Source organism: Chrysemys picta, chromosome 13, assembly GCF_011386835.1.
Source record: "Chrysemys picta bellii isolate R12L10 chromosome 13, ASM1138683v2, whole genome shotgun sequence".
Classification (NCBI taxonomy): Eukaryota; Metazoa; Chordata; order Testudines; family Emydidae; genus Chrysemys; species Chrysemys picta.
Window position 1 is genome coordinate 33,174,136 of NC_088803.1, and position 22,714 is coordinate 33,196,849.

General features: G+C 41.8%; 1 long non-coding RNA gene across 4 annotated transcripts in view; it reads left to right on the forward strand.

Moving 5' to 3' along the window:
• Positions 1-529: 529 nt before the first annotated feature.
• Positions 530-22,714, forward strand: part of LOC122174506 (uncharacterized) — a 172,183-nt gene continuing 149,998 nt past the window's right edge. For 2 of the 4 annotated variants that reach the window (XR_010592251.1, XR_010592250.1), the window contains exons 1-3: positions 530-958; positions 9,301-9,411; positions 13,964-14,168. This is a non-coding gene — a long non-coding RNA (uncharacterized LOC122174506). Of the gene's footprint in view, positions 959-9,300; positions 9,412-13,963; positions 14,169-16,371; positions 17,344-22,714 lie in introns of those variants that run through there. The other 2 variants (XR_010592252.1, XR_010592249.1) reach the window with 2 other exon arrangements.

Sequence of the window (22,714 nt, forward strand, 5' to 3'; positions counted from 1 at the left end):
ATTTTTCCATTCATTTAAATCTCTCTCCTTCGATTAGCCCAACATTTCTTCATACAAGATGAAGAAAAACAGCGACCGTGTAAACAGAGTGAACAACAATAAGGGAAAACAAGCATCTATTGGGAGCCTGGAAACATACTTTCCTGCCTTCCTGTGTGGAAACAATACAAAAAGGAATAAGAACAGCAGCATTATGCCAGAGCAGGGCTGAAAAACAAGTGTACAGTCAACTAAACTGTCTGTTCACAGAGCACAGCGACTAATTAACCTTTCAGGGAAAGCGTGAACTGAAATAAGAGGCAGTGTATGGATCAAGTGATAGTCAGAACAGCATCTCCCTAGTTTTCTTTTGTTCAAAAAAAAAAAAATTCCAGATGTTGTTGACTCAGATGTCTTGCCCTCTGGAGCTTCCCTGTTCAGAGGTGCCCCAAAGGGAGGTGCCTAGGAACTATAAGCGAGATCTTCAAAAATGGCTAGTCACTTTTGGGTACCCAACTTAAGCTATCTTAAAGGGGCCGGATTCGCCAAGTGTGGAGCCACCCAACTTTGGAAAAGGAAGCTCCTTTAAGAGGCCTGTCACAGGTAGCTGGTCCCTGTGAGTAGACCAGGCCCAGTGCCCCTGTGTCAGAGCAGGTGTGCCCAACTGAGCTAATTAAAAGGAGTAGGGATACACCTGTGTGGCTATCAAGGCCTATCAGAGGAAAGGAAGATGAGGAGTAATTGGTCTAGGCTGAGCCTGGGGAGAGGAACCACAGGTGAGTGAAACTAATTCCAGTAGTGGGTCCCTGGAACAAACCAGTATGTGCTCAGGGAAACAGCCCTGGGGCTGGTGTTCCAGAAGGGGAGCCGAACGGTCTGAATGAGAGCTAGCTGTGAGAAGGGAGCTGGTTGGGACTCGGAAGGAGTAGGATTACAAGAGAACCCTGGGAGCAGAGTCCAAGAAAGCCTAGGATAAAGGGTGAGCTAAAGAACTGTGTTTTTTTGTCTTTTATGGGTTTATGTTTGGACAGGTAAACCTACTTAAGAGTCTGAGCATGGCAGTGATTGCTTATTAAACTGGGGAGAAGCCCTACCCTGTCACAATGCCTTAATTTGGGCACCCAAAATCACTAGTTAATTTTTAAAATGGCAGAATCCTAAATTTTTATTCTGTTGCATCCTGGCATTGGTTTTGTTGCAGTAATGATTGGGATTCACTTGATCCATAGATCAGATGAATAAAAAAAAAAAAGGGGGGGGGGGCGGAATTGTGATTTTTTTCTTCTTCTTCTTCTTCTTCTTCTTCCTCTTTTGGTCAAAATTTTAACTCATTGCCACAGACTGATCAAAACTGAGAACTTTCCCCAGCTGTACTTGGAATGCTTGTTTCTGAAGCAGGTAAATGCTATCTGTTAACATAAGTTTCCTCTGTGTTTTATACTGCAAGAAACAAAAGTGAGAAAATATCAAACTTACTTTGAATTTAAAGAGGTTTGCACTGTGACCTGAAATTTGTCAAACAGGTAGCCAGTGGAAAGAATGAGCATTCTGAGTGCATTATGGCCAGTCCCACTCAAAGTTCAATTCTGTGTCCTGTACCAGCTGGAGCTTACCGTCTCCAAGGACCGTTCCATTATAGTAACCCAGTCTGCAGGTGAAAAAAGCTGACTGACTGGTAAGGGCCACATCTCAGAGAAAGTCAGTCCCCTGGAAAGCTACAGATTGAAGAAAGCACTAAACGTTATTGACAATCATGAGTAAAGCCCCAAAGAATCATGAGATGTGCTTAAAATTATGAAATTAATAAAACCTTTCATCTGCTTCCTGGTTTTTGAGTGTGTAGAGTGCACTTGGGCCACGTGTTTATCTTTTCTCTGCAATTTGGCGAACTAAGAAATTTTTAAAATGACAGTTGAGATTCTCACTTACCTACCTGAATCTGGGAGCTGGGGCTTTTAAGACACACCATAGTATCACGAGACTCATGAGAACTGGGAACTCTGACTCTGGGCTGTTTGTTACTATCTACATGAGTAGATGCAGTCAGGGATCCATTAGGATCTTGAGACTGAGCCATTAAAGTGGATGCTTACACCAAGAACATTCTCTCCTTAAATGATTTACTTAGGTAAACCAAAACTGAGGAGAGTATAAACTCTGTGCAAGAGAGCGGGAATGAGTGTTAGATGATAAATGGGTGGCACCGAGGCTCCTTGTTAAGGTGTACAGATGCCTTCTCATTAATGCTATTGGTGACGGAGACTCTCACTTATACTACCAATGAAATTAGACCATAGGAGGCATCCACAACCAGCAATTTCACAAACTTTCTATCCTGAAGAAAAATCTTTCCCCCTCCTTTTGTTGACCTGCAGCCTTTACATATATTTGAGCTTGGTTAGCTACTCACAGTTCATTCCTATATGAAAGTGGCTTCCAGCTTTATTAACAATTAAGATTCTCCACCTCATTCCTTCTGAAAATCCCTGGCAAAGGGGTTCTTTAGCATATAGCAAATGACTTCTGGTTGGAGACACTATAAATGATACTTGGTAATTAGCAAACCAAACATCTACCAGAAGTCGGATGCTGCTATTCTGTGTATTACATCTCAGCTGGGCATTGCTGATTAAACTGCACCTAGGAAGAAAAACAGCCACAATAAGGCTGCCACCATCCAGTGCTGAGATTCAGTGATAGAAAACCACAGGGAGCTCACTTAAAGGAAAGGGCCTATTTTTTTTTTTAAAGGCCATATCCAAACTGTGGTTGAACTTGCTAACAGTGTTTGTTAGGGGTATAAGAAGGGCTGGTGTTTGGGCCAGATGTTCAGGTTCTTATTCTGTTTTTACTCCATTTTGCTGAGTCCTTAAACAGGACCTCAGGGATGTGGACCATTGTACTGGGTTTTTAACAGGTGTTTTTCTTTTTAAAGCCTTAGGAAGGCAATTATGGAGAGCTGGTCTTCTGATATTTCAATTCCAGATGGTAGAAGTACTGTGAAACCCATATCTTTTGGTTGTAGAAGCTCAAAAATGGCCTCCTTAGGCAGGACTGGATTCAGGCAACCTGTTGTCCTGTGTGTACAACATGGGGACACCTGTGTTCTGCTTCATTATTGTGCCTCCCCCTCACCTTCACTTGGAGTGGCAGTGGTATAGGGCCCCCTTCTCTCCAGGAATGCCAGCAACTGCCACTGTCCCTTCAGTAGCAAGGGGGCTCCTGTCTTCCAAGGAGGGGACCCTCTAGTACTTACCCTAGCAGCCAGGTTGTATCAGCTTGGGTGGGTGAGCCAGGCCCACTGTAGTCTTCACTTCCTGCTATACATGGTCCTCTGCAGGGGTGGTGTTAGCAGACCCCTCAGAGCAGTTGTAAGCCACACACCTCCTGGGTGTGGTATTCTGTCCTAGCTAGTGGCATCGAGACCACTTAAAGAGATTGAATTTGCTCTATAGTCTTAGCTAAGAGGCATATGACTTTTAGCTCATGCTGTAGAGGCTCATGCATATAGCTCCAGAGATCCCAGGTTCGATCCCACCCGCCAGTGACCAGGGTCTATCAGCGTTACAAGTGTCCCATAGGCTGTACAGCAGACTCATTAATCTCTATCTCCCTCTCTCTCAAGTGGTCTCAGTGCCACTAGATGGGACAGAACACCACACCCAGGAGGTGTGTGGGTTACACAGGTCCTGCAATGACGACCTTACTGAGATACCTGGGGCAAGTCACATCTCTCAGAGCCTATTTTTTTTGCAGACTCAGTCCAGTAGTGCTGCTTTAGTCATGATCGGTTCTAGTTTTAAAGCCTCCTTGGCAATTGAATTTTTTAAATGAATGCTGGAATTCTGAGGTGATCACTTGGTTCGAGGAGCTGGAGCTCTTGGCACCGCCTATATTACCTTTGCCTTAATCTGGCTCTGCCTTGTGAGAAAACAAAACTATAAATGCAGAAGTGTTTTGAGGCTGTTTCCTGAGGATCTTTAATGGGTTAAATACAGTTGCCGCTAGCCTGTTTCTAAAACTGTTTCCCAGATCATTGTGGAGAGCGATTTCTTTCTTAAGAACCCTGTTATGATCATGTTCTAGAACCATGCTGTCAAAAAACTGTTTAGCCATGGTTGCTAATCAGGTTTAACCACAGTGTGGACAGGGAGTGTTCTAAGTACCAAAACTTCTACAGAATATCAAAGTTCTCTCAGATGTGTCCTTGATATAGGAATAAAAAAACAACCTTGTTAAAGGATTAAATTCTCTGCAAGGCACTAGCCCTGATCCATTTCAAAGTACCAACTTGAACACTTTTTATGGTTCAGAGACTTGTTTCCAATTTTGGCTTAAAGCTGTGATGAGAAGTGGAAGTGCCAAAAAAATCTCATCAGAAAGTATTTCCAGCCCAGCTTTGCAGCTGTAAAAGGGTCACATATTTTTGGATGAGGTTCAAATAAACATCCAAACTTTTAAAATCCTTAAATGAACTAAAACTGAGTTCCTAACCCTTTGAGATTCCCCTCTGTCCTTAGTTATTAAACCATAGGACATGGGATACAATGAGCAGATGACTCAAAATGTTTTCATTGTTTCCTGTTCTAACATCCCTGAATTTTTCCCAACACTAACAGGTGTGTGGGTGACTCCTTCCAAATGCTCTCGACTAAGCACCTCTGCCTGATCCTTACTTCATATTACTATTGGAGGCAGGCGTCTCTAAAACTGGAGAAAGAGAAACTTACTTTATAAGCAAGCTCAATATTAAACATAAGTAATGCATTCTCCAGCATTTATAATATAATAGCATCACTATAATATAACACATGCAGTCTTGCATTGCCCTGTTTAACCCTTTTACTGCCAAGCACATCGTCTTCAGCAAGTTCAATCAGAACAAGTCCCACTCATTTGGATGTAATTTCAAGATGTGCCTACCAGGTACACTGGACCGGAGAAACTCATTCCTTGGACAAAACTTTGTATATCACTTGGCATGGAAGAGGTTAAATTGTAACAATCGATTATAACAGCAATTTTAAATGGATTTGCTTGTCTACACAGGGAAACTGACTGGCATAGCTATAGAGGAATACATTATTCTGCTATAGCTTTTCTAGAATAATTCTGTGTGGGCCCTCAATTATGGAATAAAAGTAACTTTATTCTGGAATAGTTACTCCATTTCCAAAGCACAGTAATTATTCTAGAATAAAGTCACTTTTATTCTGGAATAGTGTTCACATGCCAGAGTTATGCTGGCATAGCTATAGTCTAATAATTACTTGTTATAGCCATGCTGATCAATTTCCCAGTGTACAGAAGCCCATAATCTTTTAGGAGAATAATAGTTTTGTGCTCTAAATACAAAGATCTGCAATTGCAATACTGCAGCTCCTATCCTTCCAAACTGAAGTAAAATCTCTAGTTTAATGTTCGTTTTTATTTTTTAATTAGTATTCTCAGGATGTGTGCCCTGTATTTAACAAATGCACACTTGGAAACATTATTCTGTGGTGCTTATAATATAATTATTTTAGTTCTAATTGATTACTGCATCTTTTTTTCTTGAGTTCTTGCAGAATTCATAAGGGAGCTAGCAGAATCTTTTTGTGAATTCATCTAAATAACAAAAAATTGCAGTGTTTTTTTTTTACCAACTCTTCTTGCAATTAGGGTTGGTAGAAAATGTTCCATCTATACTGTTTGGATAGAAAATTATGTGTTTTTTGTTTTGTTTTGTTTTGTTTTTTTGGTGTGTGGGTTTTTTTTTGTTTTGTTTTTGAGTCAGCAAACCATATTTTCCCCACACATTTTTTGTGGCAAGCAGACACCTTTAAATTTTTGTCAAAACCAAATAACTATAAAGCAAAAACTGTTCAATTTTCATCCAAAAACTGAAAAACACTGATTTGGATATGCCACCATGGTGCTTCCTGGGAGATGTAGTTCAATTACCTCATCGCTCCATTCCAGGTCCTCAGCTGGAGTTCATCTCCCATGATGGATTGTGGCATGACACTCACACGGTGCAACTCTTCCCCTCACTAAGAGGGAAGCAATGGTGCATCATGGGGGACACAGTCCTCTCAGGGATCCCAGGCTACGGAGGATAATGGGAATAGGGTGCTCTGCAGTGGCGTTTCTAAGTCAAACTATTCCATTTTTATTTTAACTCTTTTATTAAAAAGTCAAATTTTCCACAAGGCAGAGGGAATCCCAATTGCTGACTAGCTGTACTTACAACATGTCTAACTTGTACAATTGCAAATAATTACATAGTGGCATTTCTAGTTGCCCAAAACATATAGTAAAGAAGCAATTCCTGTTAGTAGGAGTGAGTGGCTGGGCCCATTCTATATTGCTGACAAGTGGTCCTTCAGCATATCCGGTTCCGGTATAACTGATAAGTTAAAGTTCTTAGGAGTCAGTTCACTTGCTGCCATACGCACTGAAAATCTGAAATTTAGAGATCTCTGATATTAAGAATATTACTTATATTGGTGCATTGAGAAGGAGCTGATGTATTTTGCTTAAAAGTTTCATTTTAATGTAGGAAGTTGGTATTTTGCTGGTATTGTTGATGCAGCATTTTACCTTTGCCAGGAAGTGTGGTGCAGAGCATAGAGTTCTGGAGTAGGAGTCGGGAGATTTGAATGTCCTATTCCTGATTCTGCAATGGAACTGCTATATGACACTTAACATCTCTGTGCCTCAATTTCCCCATTCGTAAAATCAGGGCAATATATATTGGGCTTTTGTAAAGCAGGCCTTAACATAATGATGTTCGTTAAGTGTTATATGAAATGTGACTCAACAATACAAATGTTGTATAGAGTCATCCAAGCTAAAATAGACAGGCCCACTTAATATCACTCATGCATATTAAATGCTCAGCTTTATCATCAGTAATCCTCCTCGCCCTGAAGGCACTAACAATTGCAGTGCCTTCCTTATAAAGGACATATATTGTTATATGGGGAAAAATAGGAGTTACTAACTGAAGAGTCTGGGCTGTGATTTTTAAGAGGTTTTGTTGAGACTCTTGGTTTTAAGTAAAGAATGTAGTCCAGAAGAATACATTTCTGTTCTTTTTAAAGCCCATACTTTCTGCATGCTAGGTGGGCTAAATTGCAACTATAGGTAGATAGTAGTTTTTGTTAGCTGATATGCCTGGAGTGGAACTAATATTGAGAGTTTTCAGCAGGTTTTTTTTAGCAAAATAACAAAACACCCACAGTCTGGTAAAACACAGGGCAAGTCTAATGAGTGAATATCCTTTGTGCACATGAGTTTTTTCTAGAATTATGCTATATGATCCCATTGACATGATTCTGAGCCAAGGCTCAGAGAGGTCTCGATAAAGTGCTGGGATCTGCTATTGCCTAGAGAGGATGTTTCATTATTATTTATTTTTACGGTGTATAAAGCTGGGAAAGCCTGTTACCATTACAGCTGAGCAACTAGTGGATTTTTCTGTTATGATACAGGACACAAAAATCTGGGAGAAAGGATCTGGTTTGATTCAAACAAACCATTTTTCCCCATTTTTTTTTTTCAAATGAAAAAACTAAAACTAAAATATCCTCCCCCCGATGAACCGATTTGTCAAATTTGCCTCACAGAAAATTTCAGGGCACCAAAAATTGAACTAAAAAAAGAAAAAAGAAGGAAAATCTATTTGTCAATTCCCCCCCCCCCCCCCCCCCCAGGACCATTTACCCGTCCATTATGCTACAGTTACCCTCCGTGATCTTAGGCCTTGTCTAAACAAAAAAGCGACACCGGTTTAACTTAAGATAACGTGCTTTAGCCAAACCAGTGCCAAAGGCTGAACTCTTATTTTAGTTTAAACAAAGTTTATTTTGGTTTAGCTAACACTCATTGCAAAATAAGCATCCACAGAGGAGTTTGTACTGATTAAAATCACACAAGTTAACCCGTGCAACTTTCTCTTGTAGGCCTCTGACCCTACACACTCAAACACAAGGACTGCTCTCTGCTAGCGACTACCGGGGTACAAGCCACCCCAAAAGGACTGAGTGGGGAAGGGGAGTGAGATGGGACCACAGCTCTAGCACTCTCCATACTGACTCGCAATGGTGTTTGGCCTTGGAGCAGATGTATGGTCCCCCCCTCAGAGGAGTGAAACAGTGGACATGCTCCCCTTCATCCTTGGGATGTGTGGGAGACTTCTTGTCTCCTAGAGGCAGTTTCTGCTAAGGCACCTTATTAGTTCCATTTTTTAAAAGCTTTCATTTATCTATTTTATTATGGGGAGAGGAATGTTGCCAGGGGGAATAGCACCAGGAAGGTGAGCGTAAATGGGAGCAAAGTGGGTTGGGGAAAGAGGGAGGGAAGGAAGGGAATAGAACTGAGAAGGGAAGACAGAAAAAGGGGAAGGGCAATTGGTAAGGAGCGCAGAGAGCACGTGAGTCTCAATAGGTCATGACCCTGCACCTGTTGTGGTCCCGTCACCTTGGGGCACTGCCTTGTCATATGCAACAAAGCTGGGTCTCCCCAGCTGCCCTACCAGCTGGGCTTGCAGAGAAAGGGGAAGATCTGTAGAACACTGAGCCTGTCTTGTAGACTTCAAGATGGGCTTGTAACTGGTACTGCACGTATGTTACGGTTAGAGCCCCTTGTGGCAATCCTCCAAGAAGGATGTGTAGTGTTGCAAGTCAGTGGTTAGATGTCTGCCCCAGATCCTTTCATAAGGCAGATTTTTTAACAGTGAATCTTTAATCTTTGGAACAACTTACCAAGGCCTGTGGAGGAGTCTCCATCATGGGGAAATTTTTCAATCAAAACTGGATGGTTTTTCTAAAAGAGCTGCTTTAGTTCAAATAGGAATAAAATCAGGGAAGCCCTATGACCTGTTATGGAGGAGGTCGGATAGGTCTGTTGTGATTGTTTAATCTGGCCTTTAAAATCTATGTGGTGTGGCCACTTTGTGCTAAACCGCTGCCTTTAAGATGGCACAGCTGACCATGGGACGATCATCCCAGTGTCAGGATCCTTCACGTAGAGCAGTGTAGACTTCTTCCCCCCACACATTTATGCTGCCAGTGTGTGGAGTATGGCTGGGGCTGTTCAGCAGCTTGGGGCCACTGGCAGGTGGCACAACCTAGAGAATCATGTAGGCCGCTCCCAGTTACGCTATAGAATGAGCCCAGCACACAGCTCACCTAGCAACAACAGGCCACCTTGGTAGCCTCATACGTCCATGAGAAGCACTTCTCCTCCACTGCTGAACCTTTTGGGCATTTGGGATCATTTTCCCCTGTCCTTCAACTCAGGTACATTGTATGTATTTTTCTTCTTTGACTGGTTCAGGGAGAAAACAAACAGTGGAGTCCAAAAGAGACAAGGCTCTCTAATCTCTCATAAAAAGGCTGTGGAAATTTGAAAGGAAAGGAAGATGATGGTATCGCCTGCACTGAGACGGTAATTATGGGTTCCGGGAGGAAGTGTATAAAGCCTTATTGAGTGGAGATAACTGAAGCGGCTGGAGGGGCCTGTGCTGTGTGAGGAAAAGGCTGGAGGAAACCCTTATCAGACCTGTTATCCTGTCTCTGTCATTCCCAAACAGATTAATGAGCTCCAGGATGCCCTCGTCCGTGTTCAGACTGGGCTCTGTTTATCCCGAAATAGAAGGGCCCGTCTCGTGCCAGAGTGTCATATTCCCAGGCTAGCAGCACCATTGTGTTTTATTACCCCATTGTATTCAGGGGTTACATCCAAACTTTTCCTCTTAGATCCTTAATCGCTGTTTTGATGGATGGGTTCCATGAGACAGTGGCCACCATAGATCACGTGTATAGATCCAAACAGTTGCTAAATGCTAGCAGAGGCTGGTCCTATTCCTCCTCATTGTGCTCCCTCTGGGCAAAACTAGCACTGATGATGGTGCTACACTTCCTGATGTCTGGGATGAAGGAGAGGAGGTGGCTGTGACCCCCCTCCCCCAGCTCTGGTTAAGAGTGCTGGGCTCGCCTGGGGGAAGCACGCTTTGCCCAGGATCCCCATGATGGACCTGGAGACAATGGCAGGTAAGTTCACATGTTCAGGAATGTCCCCTGCCCTCTTTGGCTCCAGCTCAGACAGTTGTCCCTGCAGGAGATAAAATGATATATGGGATGCAATACAGAGCCTAGTAGAAGCATGACAAGTCAGTGATTATTTTACCCCCCTCCCCCATCTTTCAGTTCCCTCTGAAGCTCCTGGATGCTGTGCCGTTTTCCCCAGTTCAATCCTGGGGAATTATCCATATCTCTGACAAGAGACTAGGTTACTAATGCACCAACACAGCTGTTTTGACACTTTTGATGAATAACATTCAATACTATTAATTGGAACAATTGCTTTTCATTTAACTAAATCACTAGAATTGCTAAACCAAATTGAAACGGAATGTAATTTTGCCTTGCTCTCCTTTAATATGGGCCTCTAAATGTCTTCTCCCTGAAGAATTAGTAACTTAATCACCTAGCAGTGATAACTGTTTCATAGCCCTCAGCTGGAAGGCTTTTCTGCTAAGCAGCACTGCATGGGAGTAGAGTGTTAAAAGGGACCAAATCCCATCTCTTTCCTTTCTCCCCTCTCTGCTGTAATATTAATCATATTAAAAATGATTCTCCCCCTCTCTCTGTTTCAGCCACATCTTTACAGATCATCATAATTTAACCCCCCCCCCTTGTATCAATCACTCAGTATGTCTAACAGAGTGCATGATGATTATATCTGTCCATTATGTTAGATGGCTTTTTGCTTCCATTGATTGGGGAATGAGCTCTTGTTCGTTTTTTTTAACGAGTTCATCATACATTGCACACAACACAAACACAATTGTAATTATTATACTAAGTCCAAACTGATGTTAAGCCTAAAGTAGGTCTCAACAAGGCGAGCATTCCATTGTCTCTTTGTCTGTTAAAAAGATTGAGCCACATGCTTCAATGATCTGAAATTTTCCATTGTTACTACTGAGGGGAAGTCTCCTTTTTCAGAATGTTAAACACCCTGATTGCTTCCTTCAAGTTCTCAGATATTAGCCTTGCAAGTTTTTTTTATGCACGTTTGCTAGCCCAGACATCACCTACATGTCCGTCCTCTGCTGGAGCTGATAATAATAATAATAATAATAAAACACTAATAATGTTTTACTTGCTTGACATAAAAAGTGATTTATTGTGGATGAATAGAATTTTGCAAGGCTGAGTGATTATAAAGTATTTATGTTGCATTATAAATTACTTGGGGCTTTACAAACAGACACGGCACGTTTCCTGCTCAGAAGATTTGATAATCAAAATAAGACTAGATTTGGGAGATCAGGGCTGGTAGGAATTATTGAGGAGACTGCATGCCAACACCTGGCACTTGCACAGTGTTATAAAACAAACATGAATCGATTGAGCCTCCCACCATCCCTCTGAGTGAGGTATTCTCCCCCATTTTATATATGGGGAAACAGAGGCACTGAGTTCAAGTCCCTTGCTGGAGATCACAGTAAATCAGTGGCGGCACCAAAATTCAAATTCAAATGCTTCTGACTCCCAGATCTGTGCTTTTTCCTACCAACCTTGGAGTCGGTGGCTGCTCCATGAGCTTGGCAGATTCCCTCTGGGTAGGATCAGAACCAGGGAGGGGATCAAGGCTGGACTCTAATTGCTGAAATTAAGTAGCTTTGAGTTCCAGTTAACAATAACGTTATGCAAGAATGGCATATAATAGTGCATTTATTGCTAGCAAAAGGGGCCAGACAGCCCTACAGACCTCTTTATCCACGTAACAGGTACAGCAGAAGCACAAGTTTCCCCACAGTGCCCCACATCTGACTTCTAGGGACGCACAGTAATTCATTCTCCAAGTCCAATTCATTTTTGGCCTCTGATGCTGCCAGTTAAACCTGTTGATAGTTTTTATGATATTGAGTTCTGCCAATAGGAATTTGACTGTGAAATGTGGCTGTTAGACTATCATCTCCAGATGACTTTTGGTTGCTGCCAACTTGGGCTGGCTTTGAACAATTGGGCTGGCTGTGTAAAAGCCCATTACCAAGCCCCTGAGCCATCTAGACCTTACTGGAAGGATATACTAATAGTGCCCTCTGATACCGCATGGTCCCCAGGTCCATCACTTCACGAGCCTTTGAACTAGCTTACTACTGTACACTGGGCTCATCTCTTTAAAAGGGTTATTGTTACAAGGCTGCCAGTTCTGTAAGCAAACTGCTTTCTGGCATGCAGTTACTCTGTTCGTCTGCTCTTGGGGTTTTGCCAGAATTTCCATTCCAGACTCTTATCCCATTATTGACAATAATTGGACTCTCTTAAGAGCTGTGGGGATCCCTCAAGGGTTCAAATCCACTGGTGTCTGAGAAGGTGATTTTCTGCACATCTTAACAGTGCATTTGAAATGGTATGTATTTAGGGCATATCATGGTCCCACTGTAGCCAACAGTTGAGTTCATTGCAATCAATCTGACAGATTTAGACCATTATATTTATGAATTACCCAGTGATGAGACATTTTCCACATGTTTAATTTGTGAATGTTTGAACCATTTATGTGAATAAATTTTAATTTGGGGATCGCTCCCAAATTGATTGCTCTGATTAGTCCCTGTTAATCCAGCCTTCTGTCCAGTTATTTACATGACCATCATCACTGCATGTGGATAGTTACTATTTGTGCCATATGACTGATTCATCTAAGTCACTAGGTATTGTTCCCTGATTGGATTATGTAAATTTTTATAAAACATGGCATTTCTTATCTGTTCAGAACTTACCTGTGAATGTGTGTAATAAATTGTATGATGAATCTACTGGGTGGCTGATTAAAAGGGCTTCATAACGACCATAAGAACACTACCCATACAAATATTCAATGCAATTAAATAATGGCAGCCCTTGTAATGCTTTTTGCTTTCCTTGAATATTCCTGTGAATGAAACTTGCTCACCCCAATGTTGGTCAAAAAGACAATAGATGAGGTCATGGATACCAATGAGGCAAATCAATGGAGAAAGGTCTGGAGAAACATCTGTCACTTCAGATGCTTATCTGGGCCAAACTTCAGTTCTGAGATTCGTCTGTTAGTGGTGGTGTATTTTGGGTTTGTTTTATTTTGAGTTAGAGCTGAATGAACAGCTCATACTTTCCATGGATATGCACTCAAATTAAATTAATTTATAATTACCTTTGTGCCTGCTGAACTGAATTGTGTATGCAAATTAGGCACAGAATTGCCCATCCAACAAGTCTAAAAATAGGTAAAGTACCCTCCCTCCTGTTACTAAAAATTCTCTTTCCCGCCCTTTCTGTGATGTACATACCTGCATACTCGCCTACCCTATGTCACTATACATTATGCCAGGGTTCCAAGAGCTACCTTAAAGAGGGAGTCATAACTACAGGTGACTTAAGGAGAAAGTCTTTTGGATCTGGACATCCCCTGTGAATATGGCAGTGACTGACACACATTCTCTTTGAATCTCAGCAACTCACCTCCCAAGATATTTCTAACCAGAAGTTAGTTCAGATCAGCATCTGGAAGAGGGAGGGAAAGGATGATAAAGCAAAAGATGAAATCCTGTGACTAGAAATGTGGGCTCCATTTTAGCAGCAGAGGGCTGGAGTGGTGCAGCTTGCAAGATGAGCACTCTGTGAATTGAAGGCATCATGGGAGAAGTAAATCTGCCTCCTGCAACACAGACTGAGCACTGGCCCAAAGACCCCGGGTAAATAAGAATCAAACTTCGCTACAGGACGTTTCTATGGTTGTGATTTATCGGTGCTCTCAAACCCTTTGAACCTTTGTAGTCCATTGGGAGAAATGGTGTGTTCGAGGGGTTGGTATAAATAAATAAAGAATAGAAAGAAATACATGCCTATAGCTACAGGAAAAAACTTATTGTGCCATTTGTTCCAAAAGCCTTGACATGTTCAGGTTTTTTCCTGAATTTGATTTTTTTTGTTTTTTTTTTTTATAGGATTTTGGTCAGTCAGCCAGCACTGTAGGAAATAAAACAACTGTTTGACAGATTCTTGCTTCTCAGTCCCTTTCCCAGCACCGCACTCCCCTCCCCCCAGTAAAGAGAACTTAACTGCAGGATCCTGACGGGAAAAATCAAACAAACCTGCCAAGCGTAGCTGAGGAGTAATAGAAAACTACTTGGATCTCATGGTCCTGCCAGTGTAAGTTTAACACACAACGTTTGTTCCTTCACCACATGTCAGATTTCCTTTTCTGTTTTCTGCATTGTGTATTGTCTTTGATTCATGCTCATGTGACCAGCTGCTGGCTCTGTCTGCCTGGGAAGGAGCAGGTACCTCTCTTTCGCATTGCTTTTCTAACCTCAGTATGCCTCTCTATCCCCCAGTCAAAATGGGCCTTACAATTCAAATGACCTACTCATGTTTTTCATATACCAGAGCAACCTGTATCTTCAATCTGAGTGAATTCTTGATTTAGATTGAGGGAAACAACAAAGCAAGGAGAATCAAAAGTGGTCTAAATTTTGCTCCACTGAAATCAATGGCAAAACTTCCGACTTGACTGGAGCCAGGATTTCACCCTCACCGTGCAGTGTGCATCTCCGTTGTAACATACTGCATCAGGTATTCCTTATAAAACGTCAGCTGCCTCTGCAGACAAGGTACATCAAAATGTAAAAGAGTATAGAGAAAACATCCGATCATTTGCAAAGCTACATGTACCACTATTATAATCATTTTACTTTTTGTCCATTGACTTGTGGGTGATTAGATCATAACACTCCATGTGCACTCACCTGTCTGAGTATGAAAAAGTCATGTGATCTATATATGTCTTGGGCATTATTATTAGAGTTGGTGGAAACTTTTTAATTCAGTTTTTTTTCCCCATGGAAAATGACTTTTGGATCCAAATGAATATGTTCATTTTGGTTGAATTTTTCATTTTTTGACAATTTTTCTAAAGATTTTCTCATCTCATTTTGGTGGTTAAAAAACCCCCTCACTTTCTCTCTCCTTTTTATCCCCCCTTTTTATGCAGTCTTCCCCCCCCCCCCCACCAACCAAAATTTTCATTAAACAAAAAATTACATGGACATTTGAATGAAAATAATATTTCTCTAAAAACTTTTCATTAAATACCCTTTTCCAACTGACTCTAAATACATACCTATGTTTTGGATCTACAGTTTGTTACGCCTGTGTAAATCAGCAATAACTTCAATTGAATTCAATGAGATTACACACTGGTGTAAAACCTGTGTAAGAGATATTGAGTGTGCATGTGTTGGTCCCTTTGGGGAGGGGGGCAGCAATCTTGTACAGAGTGGACTCCATGCAAGTCCTTGTCTTCTTTGGTCTCTTCCCCCCCCCCCCCCTTCTCCCCACCTCCCCATAGGTCTGAGGAAGCCTGATACTATGTTTTGGGTGTCAGCAAAACTCCTCTAAAGTTTGCAGGAAGTTAAGGATGAGCCAAAGCTCTTGGGATTGATCTGTGTAACGTGGTTATTGTAACTTAATTCTCCCAGGTTATTTCCAACATCTGTAGTCAAGGAGCTGTGGGGAGCAAAAATGACAAATCACTCTGACCACCGTATAACCCGTATAACCCCAGGTGCTGACACCCAAAACATAGTATCAGGCTTCCTCAGACCTATAGGATCCTCCTCCTGCAACTCCTACTGGCCCTTGTCCAGTTTTTACTCCCAGGCCCTACACTGCCTGGCCTTCTCTCCATTGTCAGCTCCTAAGTGGCCACCTCCATCCTGCTGCTTCTGTGCTCATGCAGCCCCTGGCCCCCTTGACCCTGTCCTCAGGATGTCATGTCCTTTTTCCTGTTCTCTCAGCATTATGGAGCCCTCTACTCTCTGGTTAATGCAGTGTGTTCCACTGGCCAAATTCTTTCCCTCACTCTCAGCTGGGGCTCACTACAGTATTTTCACATGTAGTTGGGGAGCCATTTAAGCCTGGGAACATGTAGCTAAAACATCCAGACATTTGGGGCAATGGTAATATATAGTGAAAGGTGCTCCCCATGCCTAAATGGGTAAGCATCGCAGTAGATCTGTAATAGGTTGGAGAGCTGGTTAAAATGCTACCAATTGTTTTTCTCCGGTCAGTATCCCGATCAAATCTCTCTCTCCCAGTTTCAGTTGTTTTGTTGAAATTTAGTGTGGACTATGCAATCAAATCTGGGTCTCGGTGGAGCTGGTGGTGTCATGCAAAGGGCAGGAATAATAGGGTTATTGCATGTTGTGTAGAGCAGGACTCCACTGCCTTGGGGAAAGGGTGTGTGAGAATGAGAGAGAGCCTTGCCCTGCTCCAGTGCCATTAGTCTATAATTTCTGAAAGAGAAAGACCCTCCTTTGGTGTGTCATTCTGCAGCATATCCTGTCCTCCACAGAACAAGAAAATGTGAGCTGGCAGTTAATGAGAAACGCCGGAAGCTGTGTCCCAGGAGATGATTAAACCCCAGGAGCCAATTAAAAGGAGTGTAATTGTCCCTGCTGTGCAAGTTGTTAAACAAGCTAGAGGTTATTGTCCTTCTAGTCAATGTACTGGAACAGCCAAGAAAAACCTACCAGGAAATCACTGCTAGTGCAGTTTTGCTTGGCTTAAAGCATCTCTTAGAGAAGTTCAGGAGCTGTACAGGAAGTAGGAGGCTAACATGGCCTTGTGTCTGATTTCTGAGGGGTAAGTACTTAAAGCAGAAAGTGAAGTTTGAAACACCTCTCATGGGCCTGAAAACTGAGCTGCCTCGATGTGAGTATAAAGGCCATGTACCTTTCTATGCATCTGAACAGCATGGTCACTCACCACGCTGGAGGATAGGGACCTGGCTGTTCCCATGTATTGTCACTTTGTGGAATGCTACTGAAGCACTAGGAAGCCCTGATGCTCAGGTGGCATGAACAGTAGAGGAGGCCAGTGTCCAAGATTCACTCTGTTTTCATCCAAACTGTTGGGAGAACTTTAATTCTGCTTTATCTCTAGCTTTTTCAGTGCTCAATATTTTTGGTATGAGCAATATTGGATACTTCTGGTTGGTCAAAAAATGTTCCTATTTCCTTATTGGATAGGTCTGCAAATATAATGATTCCTTCCCCCACACACCCCAGTCTTCAGCCAGTATAGAACCTGAGCGTTTCAGCCCCAAAACCATGGGTATCTACCATTTGAGCTGAACTCTTAGCAGACTGTGACCTCCTTGTGTATACCAGCCACCAGAGGGCAACGTGGCACACTTAGCTTGCTCATGCAACACAAATTCCCTTTCAACAAATATTTCTACTAGTTGAATTCTATGGGATAAATATTCAGGGAGAGCAACTCCCCAAAGGGGGAACACAAACACATGGGGGATGAATTTACTTAAACTGAAATCAGTGGAGTTGCATCTGCTTTACCCCAAAGCTAAATTTGGCCTAGTGTGATAATTTTTGGTCTTGTGTGCCCCTTTTCCCCTTTGAATAGGTGGAACATCTTCTTGCTCTAGTAGAAACTCTAGATAGTTTTGCAAGATGGATGCAACCTGTTGGATCAGACATGACACTCGGAATAAGATGCTGGGCCTAGTTCTGTAGCCACCCCATGAACAGAATTCCCATTGGAATAGAGTAGCTACAGTATTTTGATATACCATAGTTTGTGGGCTGGAGTCAGCTTGGTGTTGGGGGGAGGAAATCCTTGTTAGGCTGGGCACTGAAGCTTCAGTCTGTAATTAGGAAAATGGGTAAAAATTCATTTTAAAGATAAAGAAAAACCTTCAAAGGGGAAAAGGGGCACACAAGAGCAAAAACTATCACACTAGGCCAAATTTAGCTTTGGGGTAAGCAGATGCAACTCCACTGATTTCAGAGGTTGATTTGCTGTATTGTACTTTTCCAGCTTCCCTGGGGGGCGGGAGAGATCTTGTTGGAGAATCCTCATGCATCAGCTTCTCATTCAAGGTCATCACCCCGTCTCCTGTGCTTTTGTTCGCCATTAGTTCAGGCGATAGATGCACTATTAACTAGGAGCAATGACAGAGTTTGGAATGATAGGGGAACTGAGGCATATTCAACACACTGCCATTCAGCTAACTCATGCTAATGTTCAATAATCCAATCCCGCTGCTACTCTCTAATGGCTGTGGGCTTGATAGAGCCCCTCATTGAACTGATGTGTTTCATATGGGCCTCCCCACCCATCCTTCATGAATTGTTATTGAACAAAACTGTAAGCGGATTGATTTTGTACTCCTTTATTGCATTTTTATTTAATTCCTTTTAATGGTGGAAGCTCCAACATGTTATCTCAGTGTAAATCATGCCAGGGCAGCATGCCAAAAAAACAAAGAAACCCAGAAAGACTCCAGGATCATACTTACATCCAGTGTAAATTTCACTCCTATAATCTTTATTAGCAGAGATTTATTTATTTATTTATTTATGTTAGGTCAGACCCTAACAGCCCTTCTTTTAAATAAGGGAGGACAGGCTCTTATTTTTCTTGCAATCTGTAAGAGATGTAGTTTGGGTCAATGAGGCCAGGCTTTTTCTGCCTGTAGTTCACAAGGGCCAATGAGAACCAGAGGAAACATTGATGTTACTGGTTTCTTCATCAGAAGCCGTAGCTGGATTTGGGGCAGCAAGAAGGGTACAGGAGAGCAATGAGCAGAATCAGAACTGTCAAGCTGTGTACAGAAACTCACAAATGTGAGTACCAACCACAGAGCAGGTGTTTACAAACCAGGCACAAACCCCAAATGGGTTGTGTGTTCTACACTTAGATTTCACCAACCAAGTATCAAGTGTGAACTCCCCAAGCACTGTGAGAGCCTTAACAGGGAGTCACAGCCAGTCCCCTTGGGTATTCCGTTCTATCTTGCCACCTAGGCAAGCTTGCCTTTGTGATAGATGGTCTCTTACACCAAAAACCACAATAATACTCAGGTTACTCCTAGTCCCGAAGGACCAGTCACTTAATCCGGCTCAATTGTACCTCAGATCTCATACCAAAGACAATACTTTTAGCCAATCCTACAATAAGCTATCTAAAGATTTATTAAGTAGGAAAAAGATGTGTTATTTACAAGGTTAAAGTAGGAAAATATACACATACAAAAGATTTAGGCTTCGAAGCGTCCAATAGAAGCTGCTGTAATAAGCAAGCTCTATAAATCCTCTAGGACTAGCCCAGGCCAAACAGCTGGGGATCTCTTGCTTATGCTCAGGACTCTTTTTCCCCCTCAGAGTTCAAGCAGAATAGAGAGAACAATTTCTTCTTGACAAAGATTTTTATTCCCTTCCCCCAGAGTTCGAGCTGATGGGATGAGTCCACCTGCAGGTCTGCTCTTCATGGCTGCAGGGGAGCAATAAGCAATGTCTTTGTTCTTTGACGTTGCACAACGGCTCATTTGGTTTCAATGGGCCTTCTTGGTGGGCAGCACCTTCTGTAGCAAGTCAGCATTTCTACATTAATGTTCCTTTCCTGTTTGATGACTTACAAGATTACAGAGGATTACAATGCCAACACTTAATATAACCTTATAATGTGGGGAACAGATGTTATAATATTAGTACTACAAGCATTTCCTTAAGTCTAAATGCTAAACACAAACTTAACATCTATTTTAACAAAACTCACCTACAGGTGAGCCAGACTGGTTTTTACTTATGCATTTGTCAATGTTCAGTGAGGCCTAGGGACCTAGGCATGAGCTGGCACCTTGTCTGCCAGTGTTACAGGGACAATTCTCTCCCCCCCCCCCCACCCCAGTTTGGTCACTTAATGCTAAGCGGAAGCTTCTGTGCCACTTCTAAGTAGGGCATCCTTGAATTGGCCTACATGCCTTCTTCTCATTCAAGATACTTCCTACAACCTGTTACAGGAGCATTATCTGTATCTATGTGTAAAGAGTTAGCAGGTAGGCAGGGTGCCAGTAGATGTCACTCAGGAGTATGTAGCATTGTTCCAGGGTACAGTACTGTAGGACCAATAAGACTCCTGGGGTGGTGCAAATGGCTTCCTTTGAGCAGCTCTTTACAGCAACTCTTAATAACAACTTTCTCTACAACTGTTTTGTGCAGTGCCCAGTACGATAGGCCCCATTCTTGGTTGGCCTCTAGGTGCTACCTTAATGCAAATAATAATAATTAAAAAAAATAAAATAAACAGGGAAGAACCCCTTTCCTCACCATGCTGTGCACTAGTTTTTGCTGAATTACCATGCTGTATGCTCCACTCAGTGTCTTGTTGTCCTAGTATGTCCTGTCCATTCTTGGTCTGGAAGCCCTTTAAGAAAGGGTTCATATAATTTCTCCATGTTGTGAGGTGCCCAGTATGCTTTTAGGAGATCGTAGCAAAAGTGAAATGCAACTAAAGAATGTTTTCAGAAATTCTTTTTGTCTGAGGTAGGCCCTGCAATGGGAACTGCAAAAGGGCAAACCCTTACACCTCTGCAGATTGCTGTTGACTTCAATGAGACTCCACATGGCCATAAGTGTTCACACTTGCTGCATCCTCTTGCAGGGTTGGAGGTCTTAAGTTCCACTGTGGACTTCTCATATGTGCCCCCCCCCCCCAAGACAATTCCTATGGTGCTCCTTGGGATTCTTGTGTTACTTCTGAAATAGCAATCTTTGAAAGGAGAGCAAGCAAATTCTGTAGCATTAGGTTGTCACAAATGCTGCTGTATTAGGGTGTTGCACCAAAGCTGTAGTGGTGTTCACCACCTAAAGATTTAATGTAACCAGAATTTCCAGGCTAAGCAATAATACAAGGCAAGGAAATATTGGTTATAGCTCACATACTTACTGTTCAGATTCTCCTCCAACCCATAACTTGAAGATGATGGGTTATCTACTCATTTGAACTGGGAACTAGGGAACAAGACTGGCTGGTTTGAACCAATATGGAACCTCCACCTGAAGGTGAAATGTAGTTGAGATTTAATCGAATGTGGATAATGGTTTGTTTCTAAAAGCTGTTCCAATGGAATTTGAAATTCCTTGCTTTCTGATGTATCACGCACACAAGTGTCAAAAATGTAAAAGGTGGCTTTTGGTATTTCCAGCCAGACCAGAATTCACATGACAGCCACTTCTCATGCAGTCTCCAATCCAATTTTGTAGGGTCAAGGCGGTTGGATAGTTTGGATAATGATTTGATTCAGAACTTCAAACACTGAGTGCCCATAGAACTAAGACGGAGTTCTGCTTGAGTGTCATGGGTCAGATTCAAAATTTTATGTGATGTGCCTTATATATCCGCGGTGCTTGTGGATATGGTCCCTCCCATAAATTAGAGAAGTCCTGGAGGTACATATGAAACAAGAGCGACGAGCAGAATTGACCACCTAACATTTTTGGGTGCTTATCTCAATCAAACCTCCACAAAAGATCAAAAACCATCACTTTATCTATGAAAAACAAAAACTTTTTGATAAAGCAATATTATTAGCATCTAGGGTCCAAATCTTGGCAACACTCAACCATTGTAATTCAGAGCAGCATGTTCTTGGAGAGATGTATTCCTTTGTTTTTTGTTTAAAATTAATAATTTAGCAAAAAATGTACATTACCGTGGAAAAGTTATATATGTTTTTAAACACTGAGGAAAAACAGTGATGGGAAATTCTCTATCTATAGCAAGTAGTATTCTGAAAAACATTATCTGTGGATGTTTCTAATGATCTCTCAGAAAGAGAAGTAAATAAAATGGAACCAGAGCGCCAGATTCTCTGCAGGTTTAAATTGACATCAATAGAGCTATCCCAATTTTACACCTGGGCATTTGGCTGTAATATGCTGCAACTCTATTGCCACACAAGGGTGAGGAGAATCAGAGTTTGTCTATACAGAGGGACAAAATCAGGAACGATATCTTACTGATTAAAATTTTCTGAGACTTTAGCTAAGGTGAAGATTTAAAAGAAAAAGTAAGTAGTGATTTAAGGTGTCTCCATTTTTGGCTGCTGAATTTTAGAAATTTGAGGACTGAATTTCATAAATTGCTGAGCAACCTCCTTCTGAAAATCTGGCCCCTTTAATGTTGGGTCTAAAATCAGTGGTCACTTTTGAAAACCTTGGCCCAACAGCATAGAATTAAAACCATCTTTTTTTAAAAATATATATTACTTGGTATTCTCTTAACCAACTTATTTCTTGATATGTACTGTCTGTTTCAAACAGACACATCAATCAGTGGCTCAAACAGATTAACAGGAAAGCTTGCTGTGTATTCAGGAGGGTTTGCCAGAGAAGCATAAAGATGCAAACAAGCGGATCTTCAGCGGCGGGCCTCACTTGACCTGTCCTGTCCCTGCAAGGGATAAATTCCCACCCCCAGTCCAAACAGATCAATCTAAGCTGAATGCTGCAGAGGACTATTCATTTAAAATATGAGATGATCATTAGTTTGCAAATGTTCCCAGTTCAATTCATTCATACTTGGGAGTAAAATGGAGGCAGAAGAATAAAAAAAGAGAGAGAAAATATTAAGAGAATTTTTTTCTGATTTATCACTAGCCCAGAGATAAAAATAGTCCACCTGAGATGGGTTAATGAGCTCGTCGTTTATGGTTGGTGAGGGAGGAGGCAGTGTTTCTAATGGGAACCATGGCATTAATCAGAAAACAAAAGTGGCAATCTACAAACCTAATGACATTCCAGATTATTTGATTATAACATGATGATTGTTTAAAACTGTCACTTTTAATTTGTTTAAAAGAAATAATATGAAATGGATCCATAGCTTAATGATCT